The sequence below is a fragment of the Ammospiza nelsoni genome, chromosome 1 (assembly GCF_027579445.1).
Source record: "Ammospiza nelsoni isolate bAmmNel1 chromosome 1, bAmmNel1.pri, whole genome shotgun sequence".
NCBI classification, from domain to species: Eukaryota; Metazoa; Chordata; class Aves; order Passeriformes; family Passerellidae; genus Ammospiza; species Ammospiza nelsoni.
This window is the reverse complement of record NC_080633.1, coordinates 9549028-9567592: the sequence shown is the minus strand read 5'-3', so window position 1 is coordinate 9567592 and position 18565 is coordinate 9549028.

Here is an 18565-nt window from a genome sequence, read left to right as displayed (position 1 = left end):
TTATTTTCACATTGGAAGTTTGACATACAGACTAATGTACACAGAAAGAAAAACATCATTGTGTAACTTGGCCTATAAAAGCTTCAACAGCACGTTTACAGCACAGCAGAGCTGTTTAGAGCTGAAAATATTAATGGTCCTTCATGGGAGGATGACTGTAAACACAAGAACAGACAAGATGCTGATGTCCTCTTTGCAAAGGTGGGCAAGAGCATTAGACAGTGCCTGCAGCCTCAGCTTCCTCTGCCAGGACCAGGGGCTGGAAGTACTTCTCTCCTAATAAAATACAGGAGTCCAAACAGACCTGCAAAATACAATTTTTGTAGAGGCTTAGAAATTATCTTTGGCCACAATGAACGGGCAAAAGCTTATTGTGTCCTCCAATCCCCAGTCATAATTAACATTTGATTTCTAAAAGCAATCTTGTATGTTCTTTGCAGGAACAGCATGAGTTCTCTATTCAGAGGAAATCAAAGTTGTATGATGTTTACATTTCAGCAGCATGCTTCAGAGAACAAATTTAGTCATTCAAGCAGAGCTACTTTTAAATAATATTAAGATAACAAGGAAGTCATGGAACAGAGGACCAAATGAAGTTACATTTCTCACCTGTTAAAATTACTTTTATAATAGGCTGTCTGCTGCCTTAGCTTCTGAGGTCTGCAGGTAAAACAAGGGTCTAAACCAAAAGTTACAAAGCCCATTTGTGAGGAATAATGTCATGGCGCTCATGGCCTTGCCTGTATGTGGACCATCCCTTTCCCAAAGTGAGACTCATCCTCTGCAGCTCTCTGGGAGCATCCAGTACAGCAGCCATGTAGCACTTTTTCTGCTGGGAGATCATTTTACATCTTGTAAAAAAGCCTTTTACCAGGTACTACTTATGCATTGGTGTGCTGCCCAGTCTGGGGGACAGTAATGGGAAGGCAAACCAGATGTCATTTGTAAAGCCTGTGGTACCCTAAGGTTGCCTTGGTTATCTCTACATAATGCAGAACCATCCTGTGTAGGCACATCTTTGTGTTGCTCTTCAGGAGAAAATTTACTCCATAATGATGAGGAAAAGCTGAACAAAACTTGATTTATCCAGAAATAATGTCCTTTTTTGTCCTCTTGAAGTCACAGTTTTTTATGTGCTAGCAAGAGACCTCTTTCACAAGGTGTAGCCAGGAGAAGAACAGTCAGCTCTAAGAAACAGTCACTTGAAATAAACTAGAATTCACCACATAATTTTCTACATCAATGTGGTGTACAAATGCACTGGACAGATCCCCATGTTCATTAAGTAGGGAGAAATTTCTTGGGGTGTCACCTACATAGCTCAGACTTGGCTTCAACAAATGGTTTTTCTCCTGGTTTGTGTCCCATGCTTGTTTAGTTCAACTTTACAGGTTATTCAGGAATCCCTGGAGCTCACATTCCCTGTGGATGAAATGTAAATCCACTGAGTTTTTGCTACTGATGATGAAAAATGTGTTTAGTACATTATTATTAAGTGATAAAAAGCAATGTGTGATGGAAATCCATGTCTTTTACACCATTAAGATTCTTCTGTTAATATTGTTGAGCAGTGGTTGTAAATCTGTGTGCATTTGTGTGAACAGGATGAAAAATAATAAAAAGATGACTGGAATCACAGAAGTGCAGGGATTCTAATACAATCAGAATTCTTGTAAAGGGATTGGCTGCCATGGCCCTGGCATGTGTTTTTTGCCAAAATACCACTGAGCAGTGCATGTTTGCTGGGTAGGTATTGTAACACATCCCAACACAAAGCAGGGAGGGGGCATTCCGTGACACATCCTGATTAATTGGTTAACAGCAGCCTCCTCGTACTCATTACAGCTATTCAGCCATATCAGTTTTGAAATCTGAAGGCACAATTTTATCTGAGAGTCCATATGGCTTATTAGGAAACTGTGCATATAGAAAACTACCACTATCCTGAACCAAGATAATATTTATCTAATAGACCATAACAACTCAGAGACAGTCAATATGGTCTCTCATTTGAGCATGCATTTTGATATGCATTCTACCTATGCAAACACAAGTCATTTACATTGCAAGCTATCTGTCTGGTAAATCCATGTTTAGGTAATTCTTATAGCAGTGGGCCTTTTCTACAAGAGAGATTATGAAGATGACTTGAATGTATTGTAGTCCATGGACTAATTTGGAAATTACTGAGTATTTGTCTGATAGATTGTAATGGACTCTGATGGAGCTGTTGGCTTTTATCAGCTAAACCCATATTTTGGTATGTAAGCAAATTTGAAAAAGCAAAATATTTGCAGAATAATCAACCAGGCTGCTCTGTTTGACTTGCAGCATCCTGCCTGCTTTGAGCCACCAGGTTGATGGAGAGAGGGACTATCTGCTACCAGGGTACAGACCTGGCAGAAATGAGCCATTACTGTAAATTCTCTTGTGTCCCTTCAACTCTGAGCAGCCTGAGAGTGTGGAGAGCAGATTGCTGCAGGCTAATGGCCGAGGAGAAAGTGAAGAGGTAACCCTGCTCACTTAATCCCATACAGCTCTGCAGAGAATATTCTATGGTGAAGCCATACTTGCCCTGAGAATCCTGAGCAGATCCCTGGCTGAATGTTTAGAAAGCCTTTAACAGGTTAATTAAATAGCCTTAATCATCCTCACACTCTCTGTTTTCTGTTCTACTTTCCTTCCATTGGAAAAGCAAAGGAAATAAAAAGAAAAATGGAGAGAAGGCAGAGGGTAGTGGAATATGGAAAATATTGTTTAGGTATTGTTTAGGTTTCATTTCAGTTTGGATACTGTTCAAAGTGAAGGATCAGAAAATTTTCAAAGAACACGGGGTTTTGTGAAAAATACACTCAAAGAGATTTTTTTCTTTTAAGACAGCATTTTTGGCAAATCCCAGCCAAGAAAATTAAGTCTTCCTGAGGAAGGATTGCTAAAATCACAGTGGCCCCTCAGCATAAGCTCTGAGAGGCCATAATAAGAGGGATGAAGGTGTCTCTCCTCTTCACTGAATGTAGAGGGACCCCACGTGGCTGGTGCAGACTATGTGCCTGCTTCCTAAATTACTCCAGTTCGGGGAGTTGCAACCTGCTTAAATTCTGCTTTTTCACCACATTGTCTTGTTGAAGAATAAAGGAGAAGCACTCAGGCAGCACCAGCCTTTCCCACAATTTTCTATAAGCTACCCCAGTGGCTCTCCTCATATATCAGTGGGCACAATCTCTTTGATTAAATTGATTTCAGTCATGTTTATACCATCTCCAAATCATTTGGTGGCATTTCCAGAAGAGGCAGGAGGTGCTGACATCAGATGGAGTAGAGAGGGAGTTACTCTGTGTTGGAGCCACACAGAGAATAAGTGATGCTGTGTGCTACAGCTTTGGTAGGTCTTCTTGCAACTGTGCAGAGAGTTGCAGTTATCATTATGAGACATTTATGAAGTCTTAACTAAAATTCTGATAAAAAATGTAAACTGAAATGCGAATTTTTATCAGATCTCATTTTTCTGGAGGAGTGTCAGTAAAATAGCCATTGACATGGTGCCAATAAGACAGTATAATGAGAGGTAGTATTTAATTTCCTTGAAAATTAATTTAGATTTGATTTTTGAGGCTGTGTCATCAGCTGTTAAGCTGCTAGAACAGGCTTCAAGACCTACTAGATTGACTACAAAACCCAAACCTTTCCTTTTAGCTAAATAAGTAATCTGTATTCCTCTGTAGCTATTAAAAAACAAGTTGCCATGTGACAGAAATGAAGGTGTCGTGAAGAAATGAAGATTCTGAGCATAGAGCTTGCACAAATCACTGCACAGGTTTGTCTTAGTTTTTAAGAACAAAAGGATTAAAAGGAGATATACTGAAAAGGAATGTGCTGATTTCTGCCCTGCCAAGTCTTGCCCATCTTCCAAAGTGAATGAGGGGAGATGAGCCTTTCCCCAGTATCCCTCACTGCTGCTGATGCAGCACAAGGCTATCTGGGAAGCTCCAGGCTGGTCCCTGTGTACTCTGCATGGTAAATAAGCATGCTGCATTTCATTTCCATTGAAACAGCAACACAGATTCAACGGTGCATCTTCCTGAGGCTTCCTACATACTTTTGTATTTCATCTGTCACCTCCAGTCTCAGTTCTTGCTCTTCCTCACTTCCTACTGCCATCAAACCCCAGTGATGGTTGTGCCTGATGTTCTCAACAATATTTCTGTCTCAACCCATCTCTGACTCTCTCCTGGCCTTCAGCCATATGTGTAGCTTTTTACTCACCAAACTAAATTGATGCATACTTCTAACCATAGAATGATTCTAAGCACAACCATCACATCTCTTTTAAGGAGAAGGGATTTGAGACAAACAGTTACTGAGTTCAGGAAAATAATGTTTGTTGTCAGTGAGGATGTCCCATGTTTGAAGGATATCTTTAACTGCTTTGCAGAATCAGAGTTCCAGTCAGTCACCTATGTGCCTCAGTTTCCCCTCAGTTTCCTCAGAGGAGCTGCCATTTACTCACATTACTGATGTGTGGTGAGCTCCTACTGACTGTGTGTTCATGATGTGCTTGGAAAAATGCCACTCACTTTTCCAAAGGTCTGAATTGCCTCTCTTTCATTTTAGCTGGTTTTGTTTGTAGCCTCCAATGTTCTTTCCCTGTAGATTGTGTCTATGTGATTTCTTTATGGGTAAAAATTCAAATGCATCAGGAAAGTTCCTGAATAACAAAATGCAGCACTCCAGCCACCTGGAGTTTTACTCTATTTGTATGCCCACTCCTGCTCCAGTAACTCTTTCAGAGGTTCCCACTCACAGCTGCAGCTGAGTGGGCATGTCTAAAGGTGATAGATTGAGAATGTATGTTCAAGTACATGTATAAGTGTATATATATAGATTTCTATTCCTCCTTTGTTTCTTCCTCCTGTTCACTGACGTTAAAGTCACACACTTGCAATTTAAACCCCACCATACATTGTTGTTTTGTAAAATAATAAAAATATTGCTCACCTTCATCCCTTCCCTTTCACAGAATTTCACATCATCATTTCCCTCACTCCTGGTTGACAAGAGACTCTCACAAAGCCAGTGATCCTCTTCTTTGACCATATCCTTGTCATCCCTGCAGAAGTATTATCTGCACCAGCGTTTCCATGTAGGTCTAAGCTGACAGTTGACTAGGAAGGCTTCAGATCCAAATCAGACTTTCTGACACAACTGATATGTTCCTCACAGGACTCTGTGGAGTGTCATGGCTTGTACTGCATTACATTTACCTGAAAAATTCAGAATCTGATCAATACTGTAAAGCTCTCAAAGTTGAAGGCACTCACAGTGGTGAGGGGGGGAACCGTGATTCTGGGCTTACGTTTTTACATCTGTTCACTTCAACCACCCTTGTGCTGCTTTTGTGTTCACTTTCTTTGAATATTCATGTGATTGAATTCTGTGTCCATTAACATTCACAGAAAGTGAACCTCAGAGCTGCACATATATTTGCAGAAGCAGTGGTTTACATTTGCACACTTAGGTATTCATAGCTAAAAGCACTCACTCGAGGAACAAAATCACTACCATTTACCCAGCCAGTCCCATGCAAAACTGTTTATTACTCACAAAGAACTGATTTTTGATCCTGCTATAGAATTTTTTTTGCTTGCTTTTAGAAAAAATTGTGAATGTAAATCACTACTTTCCATACATTTGTGCAAGTAGAAGAAAAGCTTAGACAGATTATGTATTAGGAACTATTTGTTTAGAATTTGGATACTCCTGCCACAAAAGCGTGACCTCTAGTAGATCTTGGTGGTATAGAAGCTATGACACACAGCTGAGCAGATACAGGCTTTTCAGTAGAGATGCTACACATCCACCTGACACAGTTAATTAAAATGTCACTTGTATAGGAGGAAAGGGAGATGAATGTGAGCCAAACAGCTGAGCAGAGAATTTTGTTTTGCCTTTGAGCAATTCACTGTAATTTTGTTTAAACACAGGATGCGGGGGGGGGGGGGGGGGGGGGGGGGGGGCAGGGGGGGAGTTTTATTGTATTGATCAATAAAAAGCTACAAAATTTACCCTAAAAAAACACTGGCATATTCAAACTATTTTCTTCACAACTTAGACTTATTGGTCCCAAACTTTCCAGCTTGTTCTGCACAGTGGCCTGACACACTCTCATCCCTGCCAAGACCCCTTGTGATTTCAGTGGAAGTTATAACAATCTTGCCAATCTTGTTTAACATCCAAGGCTTCACTAAGTGACAGCATGGGGTTGAGCCATACTCCATCAGGGTACGGGAAGTACCATGTGGATTGTTGAAAATGTATCCTAAATGAAAACACTGAGTTGGCACAAATGCCAGGAGTATTTGATGTTCTCTGTTGATGGCAGAAAGCTGGGAGGTGTTCCCAACAGAGAAGAGCTGATACGGGGAACAAGGAGGGGTTGCATGGTGCATTGGACTGAAGTGATGGAAACAGGGTAAAATCCATTCAAGGTGCAAAATATTCAAAGATATATTTGAACTAACACCCAAAAAATAGCTCCCCATAAGATGGGAGCTCATCAATGGAAATGAGTGAAAGGTCATGAGCTGATTGTGTGCAGCTGTGAGCCACCAGCCCTAGGGCAGGTCTGAGAAGTAGTTCTGCCTTCAGCTGTACCAGGAGTGAAATTCCTAGGAGAGCTAAGGACATATCAAGGTAAGAGTCATGGTCTGCTGGGCTGGTCTAATGGCTCACTCCTGCCTTAAAAACAGATGTGAGTCTTGTGCCCTTTTCCTACACTCAGAGATAGCTCCCACTATCTCCTGTGCACCATCTCTGTTCTCCTCAATCCCTTCTCATGGTCTTCTGCTGCCTGTCAGTCCAATCTCCTGCAATTTTTTGGTAACCAAGGAACAAAAAATGGTGTTTTTCTGAGTGAATGAGCTGCATCCATTTGCAGAGGGATTCAGAGAGCCACACACCTACCACATGGTTAATGGCAAGAGTGTGTAACAGACAGCAGAGATGGGGGAAAGGGAAAGGAGTAGGCACTGATTCTACTGGGAAGTGGCTGTCAGGTCAGTTTATCCCATTTTGGGAAAACTCTTGCCGTAGTGGGTTTGAGTAAGGCTTTATCTGAGAGGAGGTCATCCAAAGCATTGCACACATGTGATGGTCACACCAAGATGGGTCTTTTGGTGGTGTCTTTGCAGCACAGCCAGAGAAAGGAGGTTCAGACTGCCTCACTGCCCTCCAGAAATACTCTTGGGACAGTCAGGGTTGGGAGTTGCCTGCCCAAGTTGGAAAATATATTGTGCCAGTTGGCAGCCTCAGTGAGAGGCTTTTTCCCAGATCTCCAGTTTGTGATAGCAATTTGTCAATGAAAAGCAGATTCCAGAGTGTGCCATGCCAGCACACAAGTGCTACAAACACCATTACATGGTCCTCTTTGTAAGCCTGGTACGGTTTTTTGCCCTCAGCTGAAAACCTGGTCCAGAACCTGCCTCCTCAACTCAGTAGAAATGTAGTGATTTTCAGCTAAGTGTATTTAAGACCAGGGTATGCAGGGGGATCAAGTAAACTCAATGGCAAAACAAGAGAAGGCAATTAGCAGGATATATGGCAAAGCTCTTAATTACCACATTGAAAGCAAATGGTCACAAGGATACAAATACAAAAGACAAATATGCTCAGGGATAGCAACGAGCCTCCAGCTCCTAGACACCCAAGAGCCTTTTCAGCTACCAGACCTGGGAATCAGGAGCTGCTGGAGACACCCTATCTTCCAAATTTCTCCCCCATTTCCATTTATCCTTCTATTCCTGGTGCTGCGCCAGTTTCAGGAGCAGGTGAGCTGTTTTTATCCAATAATCCTTTCCTGGACATTCCTTCTGCATCAGATACTTTCACCATACAGAATCTCACCTCTCTTTGTCACAGAGGCTTTGACACATATTGCACAAATGATGTCTGTCTCAGGATCCAGATCTGGACTATGAGAGGGATCCTTTCATCCTTTCCCATGCCAGCACTTTGCAGGAGCTGTGCCATGCAGTGCTCTCTCCTCCTGCAGATATTCCTTCACTGCTGTGCCCAGGAATGCAGGTCCCAGCATCCTGGAAGTGGTGTCTGAAAGGATCCAGCACAGTGATGAGGAGTGCCAGGGAACACATCCAACCAGTGCAGGAGCATGAGGAGGCTGGGGAAAACATGAAGGATGAGGTGTTTTCTGCTTTTCAGAAAGAGAACTGGGAAATAGGTCTGGGAAATAGAGCAGGAGGTGTGAGAACTGGATGATTTATGTGTATGTACACACGAGAAAATGAGAAGCAAAGTTTCAAACTGACAATTCATTTGGGTTTTTTATTGATTATAAATTGAATCTGCAAGCTATAATTAATAACCTGAGCCTGAACCATACCTGTTATAGAGAGTTGCTAACACATCTCTATAAAATGTCTAGCAAGGCAGTAGCTAAACATAAATTCTGTGAAGCTTATGATTCCCAGCATGTTACCAACTTCCTATAAAAGCAGTCTGTTTTTATAAAGCATGGCAGCAGGCATGGTCATGAAATGCTGCTTTGAAACATCTCTTCTAGCAACTATTTTCAGTGTTGCTACACTTTTTGTGTAGCCTTTGTAAGGTTTCTGTGGCCCATTTTACTTTTTTCCTCTTTGTTCTTGAATAAAATAAATGCAATAGTCATATAAGTAAGTATATTCAAAGATCAATAATGTTATTTTAATGCCTGTGTTTATGTCATAATTTACACTGTTTCCTTTGGACACAGCTATTTATACCCACAGCTGAAAATTCAGCTTTGGGCTTGGGGCTGTGTGATTTGGGCTGAAGGGGCATTGCAAATTTTGACTTTGTGGATGGGGCCTTTTTGTATATACATATATAGACAAAATTCTTTTGCCTTGACAGGCCTAAAAAGGGGGCAAAAGCACCCAAAGGCTTTTATCTCTTCTCTTACACATGACTCCAACAATAATATAATAATTTTCATTTTAAAGTGCACTAATGCCATTTTAATCATTTTTTGAGCAACTAATGTAATACAAAGGAAAGGATGAAATGGAATATTTGTGGCTGCAGAGACAGATATCATTATTCAAGGGTAGAAGCATGTGAAAGGGTAAAGGGGGTTTAAAGAGATATTCTTTTGTTGTACTTAACACTGATAAATGACATACAAGTCAGGATAACAGGGCAGAGCTCCTGTCAGGGAGACAGTGATAAATGTGGAGGCTGGGACAGAAAGGTCCACTAAACAGAAATCTGTATATGACACGTTGTACATTTGATAGACTTGTCTGCATGGTCTGAGCCACAAAGTGTTCCTCTTGGCTCAAATTATGGCCCTTGAGCACATCTTATACAACCACTGAGCTCATGTTTGTTTTCCCATTTCTGTGTGGCAGCAAAGATCAATTCCCCTTCATCAGTGCAACACACGGGGCTAAAACCAGTGAGGGGAAAATGTTCTTATACAAATATAATTGATATCTCTTTCAGGCAAATCATTGTATAATATGAAACAAAAAGCAAACAGACCCTTTTATTATTTAAAAATAGCCCATCATCATCCTTTTAATCAAAAGATTTATTTAAGAGAAAACAAAATCTCCTCTTATTTGTTTATGAATGAAACAGAAGGTCTGTGATTTGTGCATTAGGCTTCCTACATCCCATGCAACATGACCTGCACTTCTTGAATGTCCTCAGCATCAAAAATGAAGACAGAGGAGTGGAAACATCAGAAAAGGCATTTATGTCCTCCTGAAGAAACTTTAACAGTTCACAAAGAAAAACAATCCAAGACTTCACTCATGTAACATTCACTGTGCCCTCCTAAGAGGTGACCAAGGCTTGTGCTTTCAATAGGACAAGCATGCATGAAGGACTCCATGTGATACCAGGTACAAAAACAAGGAAGATTGAATGAAAGCAATTCTGCAAGACTGGTGGAGGATTAGAGACCAATGGTCAGTCACTTTTGGGTCCCTTTAGGGACATTTTGACTGCCATGTTCTGCCAGTCCCATTGAGCGCTGTGAGTCTGGTGGTGCAGTGGAGAATTGCCAGGTTCTAGGTGGGAACACTTGCTCTGTTACAGCAGGTTGAGGATGTATCATGGCTTGGGTGGCGCTGCCACAGCAGTTGTGGGGACCAGGATCACAGGAGCATAGAATGGTTTGAGCTGGAGGGGACCCTGAAGACCACCTAGTTCTGAAGCCCTTGCCATGGGCTGGGCCACCTTCCACTCAGACCAGGGTGTTCAGAGGCCCATACAACCCAGCCTCAAATACTCCCAGAGGTGGGGAATCCACACCTTCCCTGGGCAAGTTGTGCCAGTGCCTCACCACCATCACTGTAAAGAATTTCTTCCTATTACCTCTTTTTAACCTACTCTCTCAGTCTGAAGCTGTTCCCCCTTGTTCTGTCACTTCATGTCCTTGTCAGAAGTCCCTCTCCAGCTCTCTTGTAGCCCTTTAGGAACTGGAAGGTGCTCTGAGGACTCCCTGGAGTCTTCTTTTCTCCAGACTGATCAACCCCAGCTGTCTCAGCCTGTCTCCATGGGAGAGGTGCTCCAACCCTCTGATCATCTTCATCACCCTCCCCTGCACTTGCTCCATCAGGTCCATGTGCTGACACAGTTCAACAAAGATGAGTCACAAGGGCAGTATTGAAACCTGAATTTCAAAGTTATCCTGCTCCATATCTGCAAGTGTCACCACTTTTGTCCCTTGCCATCTCCAGCAGTCCCAGGGAGTAGAGAGGCACATCTGTGCCCCAGGCCATGTTCACATCTTCCTTACTGAATTTAGGGCTGGAAAAAGAGATGGGAAAGAGCTCTCCTTTCCAGCACTGTGCAGAGGAAACAGGGACAGCAGCACAGGTATCTGTGTTCACTATTCTGCTGAGAACTCCCTTGTTCCAAAGTCTTCTGGGACTGTAGGAGGGATCAGCAACATTGCTGTCAAAAATGTTTTATAGGGAAAAAATATTGGAGGCCTTCCACTAAAGTGGCTTCACTTTCCAAGCACTCACTAAGTTCAGGAACAGGTTGTCCAAACTGTTCTGCAGAGCAGAGAGGGTAGAAACCATCTCTGCAGCCATACATTGAGTTGAAATTCCAGGGCAGGATTCCCATGAAGGTGGCCAATCTCAAGACCCTCTAATCAGTTTTTAGTGTGGGAGGTTTTAACACAGTGAGGCCAGGCAGATGGGTGCCCACACAGAAACTGTGGGTTTGGGGGTAACCTTAAGAAACAAGACCCTTTAATAAATCCTGCCATATTTCAGACCCCGGCTTTACAGGAGCTGTGTTTAAATTTAATCAGCTGCCCCTTCAAAGCATCCCTTTTCATAACACACTGCTCTGACACCACAGCTGGCACAGTCCAAACAGATTGACTTGGAGAGGGAAGAGGGAGAAAGGAGGAAAATAATGTGTTGTTCCCCACATGCTGTTTTCTGTCTTAATTTGCTACCTCTTGCAGTGTGGGTGAGAATTGGCATCCTCATACAGAAATCTCCTGTTAGTCCCTGGAATCAAAGAGAGCATTAAATAACAGACCTCACCTCCATGGTTTTAAAACTATATTACAAGAGTTTCTCTGTTTAAAATGTATTTCTACTACCGAGACTAAATATTTATTTCAGGCCAGAAAATTTTGCATGTTAGAATAGAAAGAGAGAATATGCTGCATTTTCCCATTTTTGACTATTACATTACTTTTTTTGTTATTAAAATAGTAAAAAAGGAAGAATTTGTCAACTGTTAGCTGTTGTATATCTTGTCTTTTTCCATTTTAATCCAGTAAATTTTTGACAGGAACTGAAATAAGCTCTTCAGGGATTTTTTGAAGAAGCAAAGTCTATTCAATCGTAATGTAAAATGCAAATTAAATATTTGTTCAGTGTTTAGTCATTCCTCAGAGACTAAAAGAAATTCTTCATCACGACCTCTATACTGACCTTCACATCAAATTAGAAAGTTATAGTGTTTATGTGGAACCATACACACTGTCCCTGTTTTAAAGAAGAAATGAATATTTTACAGCAATTGCAATTTGTTTCAAGGATCATTTTCTGAGATCTCTGCTTGCTGAAGACTACAATTTACCTTTTTACAATTTCATTTAATGATCTGACATTTGAGACACTTCCTAATTAATTCTGTCGCTGCCTAAGCCAGCTGTGATAAATATAACCTGTGCATACAGGATTACATTGTGGCTTTCAGAAAATACACCCAGTGAGAAAAGGTGAAGCTTCCATGATAGGACATTTGTGTTATCCACACTGGAAACAGTGAAACTCTGGAGTAGCCCCTGCACTGAGGAGCTGGTGTGAAAGGCTGCACAAAGTAAGGATGAGAGCAGAGACTGCTTTGTGCTTTCATGGTTTAAGTTGTTTTTTAGCACACAGAACCAGCTGTTTCAGAGTTCGGCATTTGTAAGATGCTTCTTTATCAGTAGTTCTGGAATGGAGCTCAGATGCAGTCAGCCTGAGGCAATCCAGCAGGAACATGGGGTGTGTAATCCCCTTGGAAAACCAGAGGGAATGTCCTGAGCTGGCCAGAGCGTGGGCTGCAGCTCATGGCTGGGTCAGCTGAGGGATGCTGTGGTTAAAGAAGTCAAGCTACAAAAATGGTCTTTGCAAGCCAGCAATGGAGTCATTTTTAAAATGGCTTTGCAAGCAGCAGCTGTGCCAGCTGATGACACAATCCAGAGTGACCACTGGGCCACCAGGCTGAGCAGATTCTTTGTTCTGTATACCTTTGTTCTGTGTACCAAGTCATGGACCTTGCTTATCAATCAGAAAATAAAACAGCATTTTTAAATCTGACAAACGCTCCTGGATACTGCCCAAAAATTATGCACAGCATGTGCAAACTTCTTCTTTATATCTTTACTTCCAAGTAAATATTTCAAACATTTTTTCTCTTTTTGATCAGTGAATTAAAGCAAGGATGTGAAAGGAAAGTTTTTCATGCCACAAAAGTTGGGAGTTTTCCATTAAAGAGCAAAAATAGCTAGAATAAGATTATAACAGATCTTGAGCTGTTCATTATTTGTAATATAACAGATCCTGCTGTGGAGGAAATAGTAATTGCAACAACTGGAATAAGTCTAATACTTCCAAATTTCTGTTTCTATGGTGACTTCAATAAATATTCTTTTCAAGATAAATTTAGGTACTCAGGAACATAAATGCTTCCTGCCTTCTGTTTCAGACAAAAATAGAATCATGTTTGCACAAAGATATGTTTTAGATACGTTTGGCATATTTTCACCAGATTGCCACTTTCTTGGTGACTATTATTTTTTTCTGGAAAAGTAGCAGATAGCCATAAATATTACTTCATTTAGATTCGAGAAACGTGATTGCAATAGCAGGAGTAGACCTGGTGTGGAAAAGGGAAAATCTGCAACTTCCAGGGCCCCAGAATGAGATAATTTCACTTCTGTTGTGGCTATCACTCACAAAACCCTCAGCAGCAGGAGGAGCAGCCTGGCCATCAGAGATTGTTTGGCTGCCTAAATGTGTCTGGTGGCTGCAGACTCGAGCTGTGGCTGTTCCCCAGTCAATCTTGGGTTCTTTTCTTGTGCCAGCACAGGTGCCTGCAAGCCGGGCTTTGCCAGAGCAGGAATTCCAGCATTGTTTCCCCATTGTTAAAGTTGAGAGCTTTAATTCTGGTCTAAAGTGACACAAACATTTTTCCTTTCTTCTTTTCCTCCTATGCCTATAGAACCAATAACTTTATGTCATGTTAGTTCTCTGATTTTAAACCAGAAGTAATCTGTAACTGGAAAAATAACAACCGTGTTTGGAGTGTTCCATCCGAGGGGGAGCAGGAGAGACGGGGCTGGAAGTGCTGGAGCAGGTTGCAGCTGAGTTTGGTTTTATAGTGGAGGTTTCCCTCCAGTGGCTTCTCCAAAAAGTGCAGCGTTGAAGAAGCAGCTGGGGTTTTATGCTGAAATAAGACTGAATGAAATGAGGTGCTCTCACATCTCCCAAAGCTCACCCCATGCTCTGTTACCCTAGGAAAAAGCCAATGAATGAGGTAAACTGATGTCTACATTCACGGGTCCTAGGGGAGGTCACAATATCCAACCTACAGGAAATTTAGGCCTGTGCTTCTGTTGAATGAAAAAGTTATTACCCTCCTTAATTTATCCTAATGATGTACTTTGGTTTTCTCTAATAACAAACTCCTGAATGTAGTTCATACCTCAAAGAGCTTATAATCAAAAATAAAAAAAATACACAGGAAATAAAAGAAATCATTCACAACTACATTTATCCTGTATAATAAAATATTTGTATAATGTACTATGTCAAAGATGAGGGGCTTTTTCTTAAACCTTATGGCAAAGTATAATTAAAGTAAGAGCTCTGAAGGCAGATGATGATGTCATGTTGTGGCTGTTTGCAAGATGTCTCTCCCAAGCCCTAGGGCCTATGGAAGAAAGTATCCAGGTTGTTGTTGGAAAGTGAACCAGGAATGATGGCACTCTGGCAGGGAGAAGGGCCTTGACAGGCAGAGGAAGCTGAGGCAGAAGGGTGGGAGCTGGCCAGGCTGTGCCCAGACAGCCAAGGCAAGAGGCTGATGTCCAGTGTCTGAGAAAGAGGTGTCAGTGTGGAAAAAGAAAGGTGAGAGGCAATCCAGGCTGGAGAATCACTGGAATTTTGTAGGCCATGGGTAGGAGCAGGGTAAGATTGAATTTCTCAGGGGTAACAGAAAGAAACCTGCAAGGATCTTAAAGTGTGCAAATGGGGTGCCTGGAGGAGTGGTTTACCTGTGGGCAGTGCTGGGAAGGGTTGGCTGATAGAGAAGTCAGAAATGAAGAAGCATTGAGATTTCAGTAATCACAGCTCAGCCAAATCCCAGCTCATACAATGGCTGGGCTGGGAGCCTGAGTGACAGGCACAACAGCCTTATCGCCTGCCATGATTAGGAAAGGATGTTGAAAGGAGGAAACACTGTGAGGAAAGATTAAAAACTGAACAAAAAGCAACTTACCAATCACAAAGGTGTGCCAGGGTTTTAGTCTGGACAGCAAAGGTAGGATCCAAATCCTGCTTAGGACACAGAATCCGAGGGATCTGCCAGGGTGGCTGTGCATAGGGCCCTGTTACATTCACTGTCAGGGTGAGCTCTGCAGCCCAGAGGGGATCATGTGGCCAAAGGCAGGTCAGAACTTCAGGATGGTCTCCAATATTCCTGAGTCAATAGATTGCCCTGACCAGAGCTCCACTGTCTGCTGTAGGTGCTCCAAGGACACAGCTACCTATGGGTACTTTCCACCCTAGGAACCCAGTAATCCAGATGTTGTCAGCATTGGGAGGACACTGGGATGAAAACCAGTGATGCCCCAGAGAAGATTGGAAAGAGAGCAAATGGAGGTAAAACAGGAGAATCAGTAAGGGACAATGTTTAGTTCTAAAATTTTATGTAGCCTGAGTGAGAAGGTTTTGAGTCCTAGGTGGAGTTCTTTGAAAGGCAGTTTTTGGGTTTTTTCTCACTTTTAATCTATTTATTAGATTTTAAATAGACACTTTAATCTAGAGACACTGTTTTCACATCACTGGCCAGGTGAGAGAAATTTTGACCACAGTTTAGCAAAGCACAGCACACTACATGCAACTTAAAGACTGGTCCCTCTGGAAGCCAGGAAACAATTCACACATTTGAATGCATCTAAAGACTTGTTTTTAATCATAATCAGAGAAAATTACTCATTTAAATACTACCAGGGATTATAAGTCTCTTCTCTACGCTCACTGACTTTTACAGCACTTGATTTTTTATCATTTAACATTAAAATATAAGTGTTATGATTTTTATTTTTGGATGTGCTTTCACTTTGCTCTAGAGCTGCTTAATTCTCTGCCATATCTGGAATGACATTTGCCATTATTGGATGTCAGCCAATAAGTTTGTGAAAGTTTTTCTGGTTCCCTGGAAACCTTCCCTAACATCCCACCCTGCCCAGAGTTTAGACAATGACACATCTCAGTGTCACATACTTCCCATGCCTCAGTTCTGAAGGGATTTTTTCCCTTTGCATATGAAGAAGAGCTGACATAGCCTAGATTGGCTTTTGAGACATTCTTGGAATAGTCAAGATGCTCAGTGTTTAAGAGCAATATTTATTTTACAGTTCACAGCCAAGGGCAGCTGGCCTGGCTCAGAACCCGTTGACTCCACGGGGAATTGGCTCTGGCTGAAAGAAGCTGCTCCCTGCCTGCCAACAGATACATGGCCAACCAAAAGTGTAAACCTGAGAACTGGAGGATTTGTGCTACCACTTAATAAAAAATATGACTTTATACAGATTACACGAAGAGAACAGTGCTTGGGCTGCAATTTTAGGAGGATTTCCTTTCCCCAAGAATTAGAGAGTGTAAGAGCCCTGAAATGCAGATCTGAGCCCCAGTCTATTGCACCCTGGAAGGAGAGACACATATCAGTAGCATTGAGTACCAGACTCCAACCTGAGAGACCCAAGCAAGGGATAAGCAGCTTCTGTGGCAATATTTCCAGAGGAGCAGTCAGAACAAAAGGAATTAAAATCAGAATACGAGTTGGTGTACTTCAGGGAAAAAAAATCAACCCACAATATGATTACTGATCTATAATAATATTCCTCAGGTTTTCTCCACATAGTCAAGTCTTCCTGCACTTCCTCTGACTGTCAGAGAGATTTCCAGCAGAGTTCCCAATTCCCAGCAGATTTCCCAATTCCCAGCAGATTTCCCAATTTCTAAGCTTTTTGCTCTGTCTCCTGTTTGCAGAGCATCTGTTTCTTCCAAAATAAGGACTTTTTCCTGCTGCTGCTATCCCTTTTACACATCAAATAACCTGGGTAGAACAATAACAACCAGATGTGATATATGATATATCATAATCTGTAACAGCAACATCTCTCTCCAGCCCAGGAGGGTTATTTCATTCATCAGGTGCAACGAGTGTTCAAGCAGTTTATGACACATACTGCTTCACACAATCTAAATGCACCTATGTCATTATATCAGATAAATCTTCCTAAGCAAGGATCTGTGCTATCACACACACGCAAAAATGGTATCTGTGCTACTCCAAGGGCTCAAGTTTTGCCAAATGAATTCAATTGGGATTTAGGTTAATGGTTTTAAATACAATTATTCTACACTAAAAGTGAGTTTAGGCTTTCTAATATTAATTCTGCTCCTGTGCTGGGTCGGTAGGAAGGTTCTGAGGCCATGCAAAGAGTAAGTAACTCCCATGGGACCCCTGGCAGACAGACTTTGGGGGTGTCCTGCTAACAGCATGATTTTATTCCAAGTCTATGAAATCTGTAAAGTGTATTTAGTAATAAAACCTGCACAGATTAGAAGTAAAGAGAAGAGAAAACATGAGACTTAACAATATTGTGGTTTCCAGGCAGGGGTCAAGGTCAAAGAGCATTTTCATAGTGAAATTAGCAGCCATGATTTCCATGTGCCCATTTCGTGTTCCCAGCTATACATGATGCTGAAAGTGCCACATATACATCACCATCAGACTGGTGAGAGTTTCTGGCAACACTCCAAAAGTAGGCTATAATGAGCAAATGACAGCTGGGAACTTGCAAATTTCTGGTTTCCTTCTAAGATTTTAAAGTATGAATGGGTTTTCCAGGGAGGGAGGGAGCTACCAGTAAAATATTTCCCTGGCATCAAAATTATTAATCTGAAATAATTCAAGGATGACAGTAGTCGTCTGCAAAATCCCAGGTAGAAGAATTTTTAAAACAGGAAAACTAGGAGTAGTAGGGGTTAGAATCACTTTAATAACAATATGGAACAATACAGATATGTTTATTTTGAAAGGTTATCATTAGTGCCAGTCATAATAAAATGCCTGGAGGTAAACATGTAAACTTGTAAAGATATGGAATCTATCGTAATCACATATTGAGCAATGAGCAATGGATTCTTTGATACAGTTTGCCTCAACCCAGCCCTATCTAGACCAATAGCATCCTTCAAAATTATTTGATAACATAATATTCATATCCTGAGGCAATTGTTTCTACAAGTGTTGAGGTTAAAAAGAAGTGATGTAAATTCAAACCGGATTGATAGCTTCAGAATAAATTCCTATTTTAACTTGGACGAGTTACTTAGATTTATAAGCAGAACTTGAGCACTCCAATGCCTAAAAAGCACTGTTGCAAGTCAAACACCTTAAGGAAGGGCATCAGGATAAGGTAAACTGTCCTCACAAAGTGTTATAGGGGAAGGGGCTAAAACCACAACTTCCATATGAAGGTCTCCTATGGAGAGGACTCCACTGATGCCAGATGTTAAGGTCAAGATTTCCCACATTTATGAAATCGTGGAATTGCTGTCTGAGATATACCCACTTACTCTTCTCCCTACAGCTGCAGAGCCTTGTGTTGAGAGCCAGATGATGCTGCTGAAACCTTCAGGCAGCTGAGGGAGGTGAACTTGCAGCTACTCCACCCCAGCAGGAGGTTTCACCCCCTGAGCATAAATCCAGACCCCCTTCAGGCACGGGGCCTTTGCAGGGCTGGCTCTGAGGGTGA